Source organism: Megascapheus bottae, chromosome 21 (assembly GCF_031878675.1).
Source record: "Megascapheus bottae isolate mThoBot1 chromosome 21, mThoBot2.hap1, whole genome shotgun sequence".
Lineage (NCBI taxonomy): Eukaryota > Metazoa > Chordata > Mammalia > Rodentia > Geomyidae > Megascapheus > Megascapheus bottae.
The window spans coordinates 13553326-13569486 of NC_143529.1; the positions used below are offsets into that span (position 1 = coordinate 13553326).

The window sequence follows — 16161 nt, forward strand, 5'->3', positions numbered from 1 at the left end:
TACATTTTTACAGCCTTTCTATTTAAAATATATATAGGTTAAAAAAGACCTGTTAGTAATCTTTTTCTGCATTAAATCTTAAGCATTTATTCCTTGGAGGATTAGTTACTTTCTTCATATAGCACCTAAATCCTGATGATCCCATGTATGCATATGAGATGACAGACTTTGCCTTACTGTCATATAAAGACAGTTTTAAAGAAAAATGGAATTATAGTGCACTGCATTTTATTTGTTCTGCCTGATGGGCCGAGTGCTTTGCACCCAGTGGAGCTGAGCCCTGCTATCCTGCTGTTCTAACAGTAGCTCCCCTGCAGAGCACAGCATTCCTTAGACTTGGATAATGAGTCTGATGTCATAAGAGGAGCTTTATTAAAATAAATACAGTACCATATTTCCTCTCTAATGGTATTCTGATTAATTCCATCATAAATGCATATGTGACACTCTTTTAATCAACAAAGGTAGCAAAGGGACTTCAGCTAGTGATATTGAAGGCATCAAGGGTGTCTTTAGCAGCACAGGCTACCCTAGCACCTGCTTCGGTCTTTGCTAGTACTATAGGCCATGTTCTAAAGTCCTTTGTTATAACCACAATTTACTGATAGGAATGGTTGCCCTTGCTTTGCAGATCTAGCTGTACAAATACAAAGAGATTAAATGTTGCCCACAGCTACCACCAAGGGAGTTAGAGAGACGGGGGTTGGGATTGGCTCCTAATATACAGCCTTGTCCTTAATTTACCAGCCATATATTTTAGTAATGTGTTGCAACTTTATTTTTCTCCACAATTAATCTGTGGTTAATGATAGCATTCATAACCAAGAAACACTCGTAGATCTGGAATTTATGACTTCTATAAATTGACTAGTATCCAACATATACACAAAGGTGGTTTGCAGGGCATCTATTGGGGACATCTATTCTCTTTTACTTAATTGAACTATTATTAATGTTTGGAAGATCTTATACTTTATCATCACACATAACTTATTAACATCAAATATTAAGTATAATAAATTCTGTACTTTAAATGATTTGTGCTATTATCGAATTTTCAACATGCCTGTGACTAAAACTGATCAGTATGATATGTTTATAATGATTATTTTGGTTCTATTATTTCCCCCAACAGAGAAATTGTAATTCAGAGATGTAATGATTTCTTGAAATATACAATGGCACTGGATATGACACAAAACTCGATGCTCCAGAATGTTTAAATGTAATTTAAAAGTGGGATGGAAGCCTTCAGCTTTAGGAAATGTCCTTCATGTCTTATAAAATTGGGTCCCTGTGTGTCATATTTTTGAGCAGTGGAAATATGCCAGTTGGACTGTGGAGGATATGCCTGTAAGACAGAAAAGACATGACTTATATGGAAAAGCCAGAAAGATCATTATGAGAGAATTGTTTGTAGGATAAATCTTATCTTTTACAGGACATAAGGAAGATAAAAAGCTATTTTATAATGGTTAATTCTGTTCAGATAGCTGCATTATTTAAAACTGAGGGAATCTTTAAAAAATTTAATTTTCTATTTCCCATCTACCATAATTACTTTTAGGGTGATTTTATTCATTGTGGGCAATGAATTGTCCACACATAAATGAAATTGTTGCTAGACACTTTCATTTTGGAGCTCTTCTACAATCGAAATGTGAAGATACTTGGATTGCTTTATGGAGACATTTAAATACAAGATTTTATTTTCTTAATGTTTTGGATTGAAAGCAAGTAAAGCCAGTTCACTGATTCTATATTCATTTTGAAAGTCCTCGAATTACTACAACTAAGTTCATTCAGTTCAGTTACATTCAGTCATATTCTGTTTTGCTCTCAGAGAAAAGAGCAATCTGTGGGTCATTTCCATTTGTTTTTTATTGCTCCACCTTCTTATTTATCACTCTAAAGGAAAATATGCATTAAGATTGTCTTGTCTGTTACAAATATACTATAGCAAGTCATGGTAGAACCCAAATCAATAGATGACATGTTGATGAAAGACTTTTAGCCAATGGTACCTACAATCTTGGAGTCATGTCAGATTTTAGCTTCTTTCAAGCAGAACCAAACAAACAATGTAGCAGAGTAGTTGGAGAAATCTACTTATTAGTCATATAATGAGATAAGTAGTAAGGATTTTGTTTTGTTTTATTCTTTAAATCTTAAGGATCTTTAAGTTGTGGAAATGAATGTGCATACTGTGTATTTCACTTAAAGGCTAAAGCACATGAACTCCGTTTACACAAGGCTCTCACCATTATATGCAGTGCTGTGTTTTTATTTTGCTTCTTACAGAAATTCTTTTCCACTATTTGGAACAAACACCTCCATTGGACTTTTGGTTGTGTTTAGTTTTCAAATATACTACATCATTATGTTTTCTAATTTCATTTACATTCATGCAAAATGTGAAGATTTTCTCCATGTTTAAATGAAATTTTATCCTACAATACATCAGTGGCAGATGCTGTTCCAGTAATATTTAGGGTACTTTCCTTAAAAATGAACTTGATTATTTACTTGAGTCAATAAATTTCAAAAAAAACCCATATTACTCTTTCCTTTTAAATGAAGTGTATACTTGGAAAGTCTTTTTATTTGAATCCCAGCATTAAAATAGGAAATTGTCTACATAATTTTCTAGTTGATTCAGTCTGAAGTTTTGAGCCCTGTTTTTCCGGGTACACAGAAAAATCTTGAGGGTGTGTGTCAATTTTCAACTCTCCTTTTCCTTTAACATCCTTCCTAAAATGCACTTTTAGATCATTCATGAATTTGATTTGCTTTTCCTTTTCAGGCTCCATATGATGCCACACTTAAAAAAGTACTAGGCAAATGTGATTAAAATTTAAATATGCTAAGGCCAGACAAGTATTTAGTTAGACATCTGATCAGTCTGCTTAATAGTGACCTAAGCAAGCATTCTTGAAGAAGACTTTGTGAAAGAATTCCACAGGGATTGAGGGGAGGGAAAGTGGGAGGAAAACAAGGGAGGACATAACAATATTGACAAGAAATGTACTCATTACCTTACATATGTAATGGTAACCCCTCTGTACATCACCTTGACAAATAAAAGTAAATGCCCATAAACAAGGCCATACTAAAGCTACCAGCACAACCATGTTCACTGTAGCATTGTTTACCTATATGGCCATATAGGATGATGCTAAGAGAAATGAACTCCAGGAATTGGAAACAAGAGGTTTATCTTTGTGGTTGTTTTTAATGTTCTATGTGAAGTTATTTTTTCTCTCTTTTTCCCCTTATGATTTATCTCCTGTTGTTACTGTATCTGACTTTGCAATCCTGTATATTGTATGTACATGTATTTGTTTATTTGGATGAGGAAAGGGAAGAAGAACACTAAGATGATGAGACAAAGGAGAAAGGGTGAATGCATGTAACAGTGATATTCACAAGACAATATGTTGAAAATGAACTTTACAACTTTGGGGGGAGGAGAAGTATGGAAAATGAGAAGGGGTAACAGTATTCAAGAAGTAATGTATTCACTGCTTTATGAATGTAATTGTAACTCCTCTATATATCACCCTGACAGTAAAATTAAAAAAAAACTAAAAAAAATCAAGCAGCTAAGACAAAGACTTTCACATAGTTGGAACAATAACACACATTCATGTGGTTCAAGTATGGCAAAATACAAGAGATTTATAAGCATGTAGCAAAGCATATGTAATTAAGTACTAGAAGCAGAATGGTTGGAAAGTGACCAACAGATGGAAGTGGGTAGAACAGAGTCTTGATAGATAGATGGGAAACTCCAACATTCATGGGGTGATAGATACTGGGGCAGATGATTTGTAAGGAGTCTGATTCTAATAACTGATTCTTGTTGTAGGATGGTAACCAAGAAGTCTTAAATGTATCTGTGATATCTTTGTACTTGTACTTACAGCATAGTGAGTTAGGCTTCCTGGGATTTGTATGAGCTCAGGAAGGCAGCTCTTTGTCAGTAGTATTCTTTTTGATTGGTTAGAATTCTTTCTCTGCAATGGATGGAAGATATTGGAAAGCTAGTCTGGTAGGAGGGGAAGGTTACGGAATATGTGATGACATTGCTGGCTAGATAATGAGCTGCAGGCAGAGAAACATCTACTACAGACATTATCTCTAGAGGAAAGAGAAGAGATTCTGAGAGGAGGTAACCTCAGATCTGGGTTTTGAAGTGGGACTGAGGAAGAAGTAGACTGTATTTAGGAGCATGTGTTCAATCTTGTTTGAAGTCTGTCATTCTAGTGTGGCTTTGAACTGGAGCCATACCTAATTATCATTGGCTATTTTCACACAAAGGGAAGAAAGGCATGAACAGTGGTGGTGGTGGAACCGGGATTTCTTCAGACAGTACTACAGGGCAACTAGGAAATGTTTTGTCAAAACCATGACACTTCAGAGGGTAAAAAGAGTATTGTTCATAATTATGCTTAAGTTATTGGAATAGACTGAATATTCTAGACAAAGCAGAATCTTTGAATGTCTTAGAAAATAGGATTTTCATCTGCCAAAGCTCCTCCAGGCTCTAAGTTGACATATGTGTCTCTGTAGCTCCATGTAGGATCATTCTTCAGGATATTCCTCAGGATTTTACCCTACTGAATAATTTCTCTAGTGAGAAAATGGGAAGGTTATGGGCAGCTAAAATAAGTACCATTTCCCACTTTTGCAGGAATGGAAATAAAATTCTGCATAACTGGTAACATAGGAAGCCTGGTAAGTAACAAGCCCAATGTAGTTTCTGATTCAGCAGTTAAGAACAAGCTGATGTCAGATGGAGGTGGGAACTTGCATCTAGAGTCAAGAATGTTGGTGTCAGAACTGTCACTGAGTCAGTTGCTGTCCAGATACTCTTTTCCTCCTATTTGTTACATGGAAGTGGGAAGGATAATTAGCATCTGCTTAGGGAAAGAATGTCTTAGTTACTTCTTACTGCTGTAAGACATATGCTATAAGCCAAGGGTTTATGCAACATATATTTATTCCTCATAGTTCTGGAGATTGTTGAGTTCAAGATGAAGCTTCAGCAGATGTGCCAGGGGCCTGTTTCATGGTTCCCAGGGAACTGATCCTATCACGAGAGTTCTGTCTCAAAACCTGATCACTTCCCATAAACATCCTATTATGGGTTGGAATTTTAACTCATGAATTATAGAGGGGCATGAATATGGAACTTACTAATAGCTCTGTAAAGGGTGTGGGAGGAGATATTGGTGAGAATCCCTTACACATAGATTCTTAACTTCACAGATGCTTTAGTTTTATTGTGGTTGAAGTGGATGTTGACGTTGATGAAGGAACATTAAGTGGGACACTTTCCTAGGAACCTGATGAGTAAGATACTGAAGCTATGAATATACTGACTATGAAGATTTAATACATGATTCATATATAGTAGCTACTTCAGACTTGATGTTCAGAAAAGGGGTTTCAGACCTAGGAACTTGTGGCAAAGGACGTCTTTGTCAGCAGCTAGGGAAATGGTGTTGCTCAGAGCTAGAAGAATAGACAGTGTCTCCAGGACAACATAGCTTGTAGTTGTCACAGCTTTCTTTTTGGAAGGACCAAGACTCAGCCTGTTCTAGTAACCATTCCTATTATAGCTGTCTGTGTGTTGAGAGTTAAAATCTCTGACCTTTATTTGTAGGAAGCATAGCATCTCTATTCTTTCCCGAGTATTGAATGGCAGTAACAAGAATCAAAAGTTATTATCATAGAAAAGGATTTTGTTTAAAGATAGATAATGAAGCTTTTTCTGCATTGAAGTTTCCACCAGCATTTTGTAGTAAATTCACTATCTCCAGGTGGGGCTTAGTAACTTAAAAGGAAAAAAAATGCTATTTTAATAATAAGCACAGGTTGATTGCCTAGTTTGTCTTGTGTGGTAAAATTAATGTTGCAATTACTGTGTATTAACTCCCAGTAAAATATGTTCCTTTTCGCGACTGGAACTGAAAATAAGTATTACTTCTAAGCAGGCACACACACACAATTTATCTTGGCAAATAATATAATTCTAAGTGTGCATGTATATGTTTATTAGGAAGCCATCTTTCAGAATACACCAAAGAGAAGGAAAGAGAAGCTGATTGTCTTTTATTGTGGGGCTGACAGAATGTTTATTAATGACCATGGATTTGAAATGAGCATCTTACTAAATGGAAGTCTTTGGCCAACCTCTGACCCATTTGTCTTAAAGGTTTGAGAACAGATAATACGAAAGAATGCCAGCTTTTTTTCCAGATGGCTGCATGCCTGATGTTCCTTTATGTTTAGCTGTCATTCAAATATGAATGCCCAGTGATTATAAGTGTCTCTTTCTCTTTCTGAGACTGAAATGAAACCTTTTATGCATTGTGTGTTAAAACAGATTAACTGTTTGGCTCATCAGCAGGGAAATTAGAACAATAGCTGCCAACTCAATGGCATAGTAAAAGAATGTCCTTTGGGGCTTAGGGGCTAAGGTTCATAAGCAAATGGTATGTCCAAGTGTCAGGCCTGGGAAGGACTTATGAGTAACAGAATAATTCTCTTGCATTTTAATTTTATAACTGCATATGAGCCAGATCATCTTTTAGAGCCAGTGTCTTTTAGAAGTATTCAGGAATTAGATAGATTTCTCCAAACCATTTCTCCATAGTTTTTAGTTCTTCCATAAATATTTTCTTAAAGTAATACTATACAAGTAAATTTATAATGGTGTGTTCATATATAGTAATGCATATTTTTCCATAAAGGCAATATAAAGAATTACATGTAGTCTTTTCCTGCCTCTTATTTTTGCTACAGTTGTCTTAAAAACATGTATTTTTTCATAAAGTATCCATAATGGATAATTTAAATAAAAGTAGGAAATATTTTCATCTGAAAAGCCAGCAATGGTGGGAAGTGATCATTTAGGTATGGTTGAAATGCAGGCCAGCCTGGAATCAAGAGGGAACTGGTAACCTCTCCGTAACCTTTGTGGTTGAAGCAATGTAGGCTTGGCTAGAGGCCAAGTGTCTGAAGGCGTCAGCCACATTCATTTTTAGGAAGCTAGGATACTTCACAAAATACTGGACTGAGTTACTTTCTTAGCAGTGAATGGTATGGTAACTCTCATTTCCCCAGAAAAATCCATAAAATGAATGAAGTACCATATTCTAATAACTTAGGAATGAAAAAGAGCATGTGTGATCAACTTATCAGGTTGATACTGTGCTTTTTACAGAAGCTAGAAGAAAGGATGAAGAATGCTGTTAGCACAAAGAAATGATCAATGTTTGAGGAGATACATATACTTACCCTGGTTGGAACTTTGCAATATTTCCATGTTCAGAATCATCACCTGCTACCCTATAAATGAACAGTTTTATGAATATATTCATATAAGAATAAATAAAACTAAAACTAATTATTGGAAGGAAAAGCAAGATGTATTGGTGTTCATGAAGAGCATACAGGAAAGCCTGCAATAAAATTTTATCTTAATAACAACTGTGTTTTCTAAAATACTCAGAGATGAAAATAAGCTTAAAGGAAACAGTTGGTTCTAACTTTTTCAAACTTAACCTTATAAAATAATTTTTATCTTCTAAAATTTTGTTTTGCATTTATACTTTTCACTGTTTTTTCCCAGTATATTTTATATAATAGCTTTATTGTAATATATTCACAGCCATGAAATTCCTTCATTTTCATTATTGTATAACTATTTAGGCAGTACTATGTCTGGGAGTTTGACTGGTACTGTACCACTTGAACTACAGCTCTAAGCCTATTATTATTATTATTTTAATTTTTAAGTTTTTTTAATCTTTGTTGAAAAGGTGGTGTGCAGGGGGTTAATAAGTAAGGTAATGAGTATGTTTGTTTCTAAACACTGTTACTACATCCCTCATTCTCTACTGCTTATCCCTCTCTATTCCTCTGCCCTGGCCAATTTATAGAGTTTATTTCCAACATAGTGTCAAGTGAGCATCAATGTTGCATTAGTTCATCCTTTGTCCTGCAATTTCTGTGACTCCCTTTCCCTTCCAGAGATCTAATAAACTTATATATAAGACACAAGGTTCGGAAAATTTTGTTTGTTTGTTTGTTTTTCTGAGACTCACTGTATAGCCCATGCTGACCTCAAATTCACCATTTGCTTGCCTTGGCCTCCCGATTGCTGGGATAATAGGTCTGTACCATCATACCCTGCTTTTATACATTTTAAAATACATGATGCCTGGACTAATAGTAGTAAGTCCAATTGCTGCAGCCAATTTTAGAACTTTAAAATGAAACACTACATGGCTGTCATTCTCTTATCCCCTCTATCCCCACCCCCGCCTCCAGCCATATCCCCCATCAACCACTGATCTACTTTATGTAGATTTATCTATTGTAGACATTTCAAAAAATGGAATTGTCCTGTTAGTATGTGGTATTTTGTGATTGGCTACTTTTGATTAGCAAAATATGGTTAAGCTTCACCTATATTCTAGCATGTATTGGTAGTATTTTATTGTATGTTTGTAGCACTGTTTGTTAATTCATCTTTTGAGGGAGACAAATTTGCATTTTATGTCATCTGATTAAAAATTCTTTTTATGGGGGCCGGGAGTTTGACCTAGTGGTAGAGTGCTTGCCTAGCATGCACGAAGACCGGGTTTGATTCCTGGGTACCACATACATAGCAAAAAGCCGGAAGTGGTGCTGAAGCTCAAGTGGTAGAGTGCTAGCCTTGAGAAAGTCAGGACAGTACTCAAGCCCTGAGCCCAAAACCAGGACTGGCAAAAAGGAAAAAAAAAAGAAAAAAATTCTTTTTATGGAATATTTCAATTGTTCATGATATGTTTCTCCTTTGGTTTATAAAACTATAGAAAGTTTGATGTTTTATAGAGGTTTTAAGGGTGAATAGGAAAACGAATTGTGGAGTCCTGGGTTGTTATAATAGGTCTTATAGAAAATGTGATAAAGAACAATGGACTGCTAGGCTTTGCATTTTCTCAAGGTAGTTTGTGGCTCCCCAGCATGGGAGAAATGCTTATGAACAGCAAGAGCTAATTGTTTCATAAAGAGAGGAGATTAGAGTGACAGTGGGCAGGATACGGCATCTTGTTTGCCTTCCTCAGTATCCATATTATATGCAGAAATCAGTTGGCACTCAGTAAATATTTTTGAGTGTGTGTGCTGGTTCTGAGGTTTGAGCTCAAGGCCCTGGTGCTGTCTCTGTGCTGCTTTGCTCACAGGTAGCACTCTGCAGTTTGAGTCATACATAGTTCCACTTCAGTTTTGATTTTTGTTGTTTTTGTTTGATAGCTCATTAGAGGTATGGGTATCAAAGACTTTTCTAACCTGGCTGGCTTTGAATCATGATCCTCAGATCTTCTGAGTTGCTAGGATCACAAACATGAGCTACCAGTACCTGGCTCTCTACTTTTCTTTTCCATATATTTTTTATTGTAATTAATAGAAGGGTTACATTATATTCACCAGATAGAAGGTTCATTACTTCACAAACATTGATACCCTTTTTCATGTCATGGTCCCCATTTCCCTCCCTCCTTTCCCCCGCTCATCTTGATTTCCCCCCTTCCCTATCCAATTTCAAATAACCAATTAAGCATATATAAAATATATCAGATAACAAGGTGAAATACTGTAACAATATGAGATAACCAAGGGACAACAAAAGAGATGAGAGATAACATAGTACATTAAGGACAACAATCACTCATTATATGGCTTTTGTTTCTATATCCTGGAGGTTCTTACATTTAGCATCATACTATATGGCCTTATGTATCTAGATTTTGTTCTATTGCAAATCTCTGCTAGGAGAGCCCAAGGTTTCTACTGATTATGACAAATGAAGGAAACCATTGAGCCTATGTTCCTTTGAGTCTGGCTTACTTCACTTACTATGATTTTTTCTAAGTCTTTCCATTTCCTTACAAATGGGGCGATGTCATTCTTTCTGACAGCAGCGTACTTTTTATCTGAGGTTATCATGTACAATTTAACGTCTTTGAAAGGGCGAAGTTCCTAATAATCTATAGGCTTCCAATTATTTATGGATAAACTAATGCCCTCCAAGCCACAGTTGTTATCATGACAATGATTACTACTCTATAGTATGCATTCATTTATAAATTTTTTCATTTGGCCTTTATAATTTTATAGGTGAATACTGTTGGCTGTATTATGGATTAATCTCATTTACCAGAAAACTTAGGAACCAAAAACGTTTAGGCAAGATCTTACATTTACTCCCCAGCAGGATCAGACCTGATCTCAAGTTTGTAACTGAAGCACCTGTATATTTTCCTCAGGTAAACTTGTACACTTCTCTACTTCTGATTTTATCTCCTGTCTCCCACTTATGCTAAGTGGTATCATGACACCTTAATATTTTAGTTTGAAAGATCCTTACGGAAAACTACATTTTTTCAATTCCTTAACTGTATCTTGTCTGTTCTAAGTCTAAAGTCCTAGTCTAATACCTAATATTATTAGTGATTATGGTACCTGAAGATATTATAAAATAGTTCCATCCCCCTTGCTTCCTGAAACAAAAGTCCACAACTGAATAACTGAAAATGAGATTAAAATTAAGAAACTACAGAAAAGTTAAATAACATATAAGAGGAGTTTGTGTGTTTTTTTCATTAAACTATGATGAAGTCATATGCTTGTGCCAAGGTATTCTGAATTAACTCAGGTATGCATACCTTACTGACTAAATGAATGTTTTGTTCTTTCACTCATTTTTGACATTTTAAAAATTATTTTAATTGTCAAGGTGATATACAGAGGGCTTATGTTTCAGCACACATAGCACGTATTTGTCTATATGTTTACCATTTATCTGTCATGTATCTTAATATTTGTGTACCATGGACTAGTGTATGATCCTTCCCTGTAGAGTTTATAAACCTGCTTAAGAGAAGTAAATAATAATATTAATAATAATAAGAAGAAGAAGAACTACAACAACAACAAAGTCAATACTATCTTAATTAAGAGAACTTGCTGTGTCAGGAAGGTAATATGATTTCTTACAGATTTAACCCTGTGGTTATCTACTGAAGTTGGTCTTCTTTCGCGTCATCTTACAGGTGAGAAGCAAGGAAACAGAAAGGCCTTGGGTATGGTCATGTGTTTGTGAAGTGGATTGTTTTCTTTTATTATCACTATTTGGAAATGTAAAATATAGAATGTCATCTTTAGTGTCATCTGTCTACCTTATAGAAGGGTTTATGCTAAGAATTTTGCAGTGATTTTCAGGTTTCTCCTTTGTTGCATAGAGCAGATGCTCTATCACTTCAGGAAATCCTATTCCATCTGAGGTATCACAGATTAAATTCTCTCAGAATTCATTTTTGAGATACCACAAAACTCTCACTTCTTCCTGTGGTTTCCGAAGGGGAATAAAGTCTAGTGTGTCCCCTCTTCCTTCCCCCACTAGGTGGAATGAGAGCACTTCACTAAGTCTTCATGAAGCTAAACAGGAAGAAATAAGAAATGGAGAGAGAGTTTGGTGAGGGCTTAGATAAGGATAACTACTTCAAACCATGGTTGATGGCTTGACTCTTCATTGTCATTTTGTGCCACATTTCTTCAATACTGGTGATATTATATTCTGTGATTATGATATTTGTAGAAGAATGTAAGAGAGCATTGGAGGAAAAGTGGATGTGAAGAGGTAAGTAGTTTCAATAAGAATATCAAGCACTAATTGATTTCCTAGTAAGAAGTAACATTTTAGTAGAAAAGAGTCACTGTATAACAGTATTTTTATTATTTCTGAGGGAATGAAAAGTCCAGACTCAAGTATATTTATAGAATTGAAGGTATGTTTCAATCACTTCATGTTTTCCTGCTCTGTTATAGGAGTTGTGACAATTTAGAACCTAGTCATAGTGCAGAGTCTGAATTTTATTTTCAAAGGAAGCAAGAGTATACCATGCAATCAAGTTCAACTTGAGCTCTCCAGTGAAACAGATAAATGGGATTTTATTCATTCAATAAACTCTTTTTCTTCTTTTTGGGGGGCAACTGATTAGTACCAGGTGCCAAGCTAGATGCTGGGAGCCTGATGTATGCTCTGTTGTCATGTAGCTTGCTGACAATTGGGTACAGAGGCAGTTAAATAGCAACAATGCAGCCCTCTAATGAGTCTTGTTTTTTTTTTTTGAAATGGAATGAATTTAATCAATAATTACATTTAGAATTATGAAATCATGACTTAAGTGAATATAATGCCTTAGATTATTATTGCCCAATAGCCATGATTGCTTCGTTTTTTTTTTTTTTTTTTTTTTTTTAGATCTCTTCATTGTGAAAAATTTCAGGCCTATACAAATGTTGTCAGATTTGAATCTGAGCCTTCTTCTCTCTTGTCTCCTTTATCTAGTCCCTATGTCCTCAGCCACTGGTCAGTCTGGCTTCATTATTTTTCATTTTATCTTTTTTCTCTGCTTAATTTGTTGTCCCCATTTTTTTTCTGTTTTTGGAGAATGCTGTGAATCTTGGAGTGGGACTTTCTGTGTGATAATGAAGCTTATTGAAAATTATTTTGCAATAACTTCTTTCATTTTTTTATTTGGTCAGGCTGTAAACAAAGAATGCATGTCTAGTTTTTCTTTTTAGTCATTTTACAAAAAGGTAATAAAATATTTACTTGACTTCAGGGTATAAGAATAGATCTTGTTGTTCATGATGGATTTTCCTTTGCTGACATTGGAGGTTTGCTTCCCTGGTGGGGAATATGGTATATGTAGTTTTGTTTGAGAGAAAAAAATACTTTCCTCCTATAACCCATAAGTCTAATTAGGTACACATATAAAACATTTAACAAATAATTTTTGTTGTTGTTGTGAGTTGTGGGGCTTGAACTCTGGGCCTAGGTGCTGTCCCTGAGCTCTTCAGCTCAAGGCTACTGCCCTGCCTCTTAAGCCACAGGGCCACTTCCCGTTTTCTGGTAGTTAATTGGAGATAAGAGTCTCATGGACTTCAGTGCCCAGGCTGGCTTTGAAATGTGATCCTCAGATCTCAGCTGCCTGAGTAGCTAGGATTACATGCATGAGCCACCGCACCCAGCACAAATAATGTTTTGAATAAGTTCAACTTAACAAGAAAACAATTGTAGACCAGAAGGCTGAGATATTGAGAATCATGGTTCAGGCCAGTAGGAGAAGAAAAACTTACTAGACTCCATCTCCAAATCAAATTACCAAAAAGTTGGACTGGAATCAGTGAGGATAAATAGTGGATCTTAATCCTATCAAGCATGAAATTTTTAGTTTTAAACCCTAATGCTCACTTTCCCATTCTAATAAAAGATGAGTAAATTAGCTGGCCCGGTGGCTCACGCTTGTAATCCTAGCTATTTAGGAGGCTGAGATCTGAGGATCAGGGTTCAAAGCCAGGCTGGGCACAAAAGGAACTGAGACTCTTATCTCCAATTAATCTCTAGAAAATGGGAAATGAGGCTCTGCTCAAGGGTAGAGTGGTAGCTGAAGAGCTCAAGAACAGTGCCTAGGCCAAGTTCAAGCACACAGAAAAAGAAAAAAAAAGAATAAATTCTGGAGATCTGGAGATCTAATGTAGAGTTTGGGAAGCTGTAGTTAATGACTATTTTATATATAAAATTTGGTAAGAATAGGTCTTTTCTAATTCCTACCATAAGAGAAAGATAACCTTGGACAGGGAAGTGTTAGCACAGAAATGGACAAAGGGTGAACTAACTCAGCAGTGATACTCACTGGGTACTATGTTGAAAATGAACTTTATAAACTGGGGAATCAGGCAGTCAGGAGGGAAAAAAATTGGGAGTAAATGGAGGGATGACACTGTTCAAAAGAAAATGTATTCATTACCTGAGTTATGTATATGTAACCCCTCTGTACCTGCCTTTACAATAAAGAAAAATAATACCAAAAAAGAGAAAATAATTGTTGAGAACATCTGTATTTGTGAAGAATGTAGATGTGTAAAGATAGCAGTTTTAGTCTATTAAATTAAACTGGATGCAGAATTGGAAGTGGGAAATTAACTTAATCTATTAGTTGGACCATGCTCTTTGAATACAGTGCATTGTACAATACTGGAAGTCATTTTAGATCACAGAGTCCCTTGTTGCTCATTTCTGAAAATGCAGTCTTTTTTTTTTGCATGAAGCAGAAATTGAGATGTCCTTTTTTGATGCCTATAGGATAAGTAGCCTTTATGATAAAGTCTGTAAGTACAGATGCTTTGTTATTTACTGCTCAGAGTGCTACAGATCCTTTGCTATTTACTGCTCAGAGTGTTCCCTGAAATATTCTTATTTTCTTATGTTTGTGGTAAGGTGGTAGGATCTATGGGAAATCTGTACGAATGATGTTAACTTAGCACTACAATATCAAGGGAAGGCAGCTGTTTGCATTGGATTTTATGGCTAACATGCCAGTGTGCTTTGCAAACTCATTTCAGTTCTTAAGCATCTCCTTTAGAAGCTGGCATCAGATGATACTCTACTATTTTACTTTTGAGTAAATGACTTCAAATAGGTCAGAGCTCACAGTGGTGTGTAAGGACTCGAACTCGAGTATTTTCTCATTATCCCAAGTAACACCAGGTTCATTATAAACCATTTGGGACTGAGTAATTTGGTAGAAATATGCAAATCAACTATTACGGTTAATAAATGATCTTTATAGATCCTGGGCATTATGAAGAGATCTTTTTAAAGATGTTTCCAAGAGGGAAAGATAGTTTAGGAAATGTTAGTCTATGTGAGATTCGGTAAAGATTTGAATATGTACATCAGCACATGAACTACTTTTACTTTGTTTCACTGGGTGCTCTAAACTAAATACTTGGGGTGCCTTGGTATTGAAGCACATCTATTTATATCTCATAGAATGGCTATCACATGTAAGAGCAATTTTAGAAGCAAAGTTTCAAATGAATACCTTTCCAGGGCATTTGGTGTTTAGCAGTTAAGACAACCAAATTAAAATACACCTAAAGAAGATACCTTGACCTTCTGTTTATATCCTGCATTCATTTATCACTCATTTATTTTTCCTGTTCGCATTTTTTTTTGGCCAGTCCTGGGCTTGAGCTCATGGCCTGAGCACTGTCCTTGGACTTTCTCAAGGCGAGAGCTCTACCACTTAAGCCTCAGCACCACTTCCGGCTTTTTTCTATATATGTGGTACCAAGCAATCGAATCTGGGTTTTCGTGCATGCTAGGCAAGCACTTTAACCACTAGGGCAAACTCCCGGCCACTCCCATTCTCATTTTAAAGAATAACTGTCACTTCCAACTTGATGATTTACTCTTTACATTTCATTTCTTATTTTACCTGTTTTCTTGGTTGGTTGTGTTTTTTGGAACACCTAAGAAAAATCAAACATTAAATATGCTTTGTTCTTAAAATTGTAATATATATTCAAGTTGATAATTAAAGAACATACTCCTACTCATAATATTACTCACATAGAACTATTTCAGAGACAAGTAGAACTAGACTGTCTGGTTTCAGATAACATCATTCCTATTATTGGCTATGCAACTTGGGGCAAGATATTTAGCTTGCAGCCTTACTTTTTTATATTGGTAGAATAAGGGAAATGGTAGTGTCCATATAATAGGGCTCTTATGAAAATAAAATGAAATAATATTTGTAAAATGCATAGAATAATAGCACATTAAAATAATATCACATAATGACATTTTTATTAGTAATGTACTGTATATGATGGTGGACCCTTAACATTATAAGGGAATTATTCCTAACTCTAATTGTTATTACTATGTACCTTTTTAGTCTGCAGACATGATTAGATACACAAATATTCCCATTGTGTTATGCCTAATTCCTAAGGTATTCAGTAGAGTATAATTTGTGGCCTAGGGGAAATAGGCTGTTCCATTTACCCTGGATATGTTATAAGTCATGTACCATAGGAGTAAGAACATACATGCTCTCTTGCAACAAGGAAATTGTCCACTGATTCATTTCTCAGAGCTTATCCTCATTCCTATGCTATGTATAAGTCTGCAGTATCTCTGTGTCCAGTATTTCATTACATATATCATAAATTAATCACATTTTTTTTTTGTGGATCATGGGGCTTGAACTTGGTCTGGGTGCTGTCCCTGAACTCTTCAGCTCAAGACTA

General features: G+C 35.6%; 1 protein-coding gene across 3 annotated transcripts in view; it reads left to right on the forward strand.

Annotated features, from left to right (window-relative positions):
* The window catches only part of Pard3b (par-3 family cell polarity regulator beta), a 963936-nt gene that overhangs the window by 30769 nt on the left and 917006 nt on the right, over positions 1-16161 (forward strand). The gene's annotated exons all lie outside the window — the stretch shown is intronic.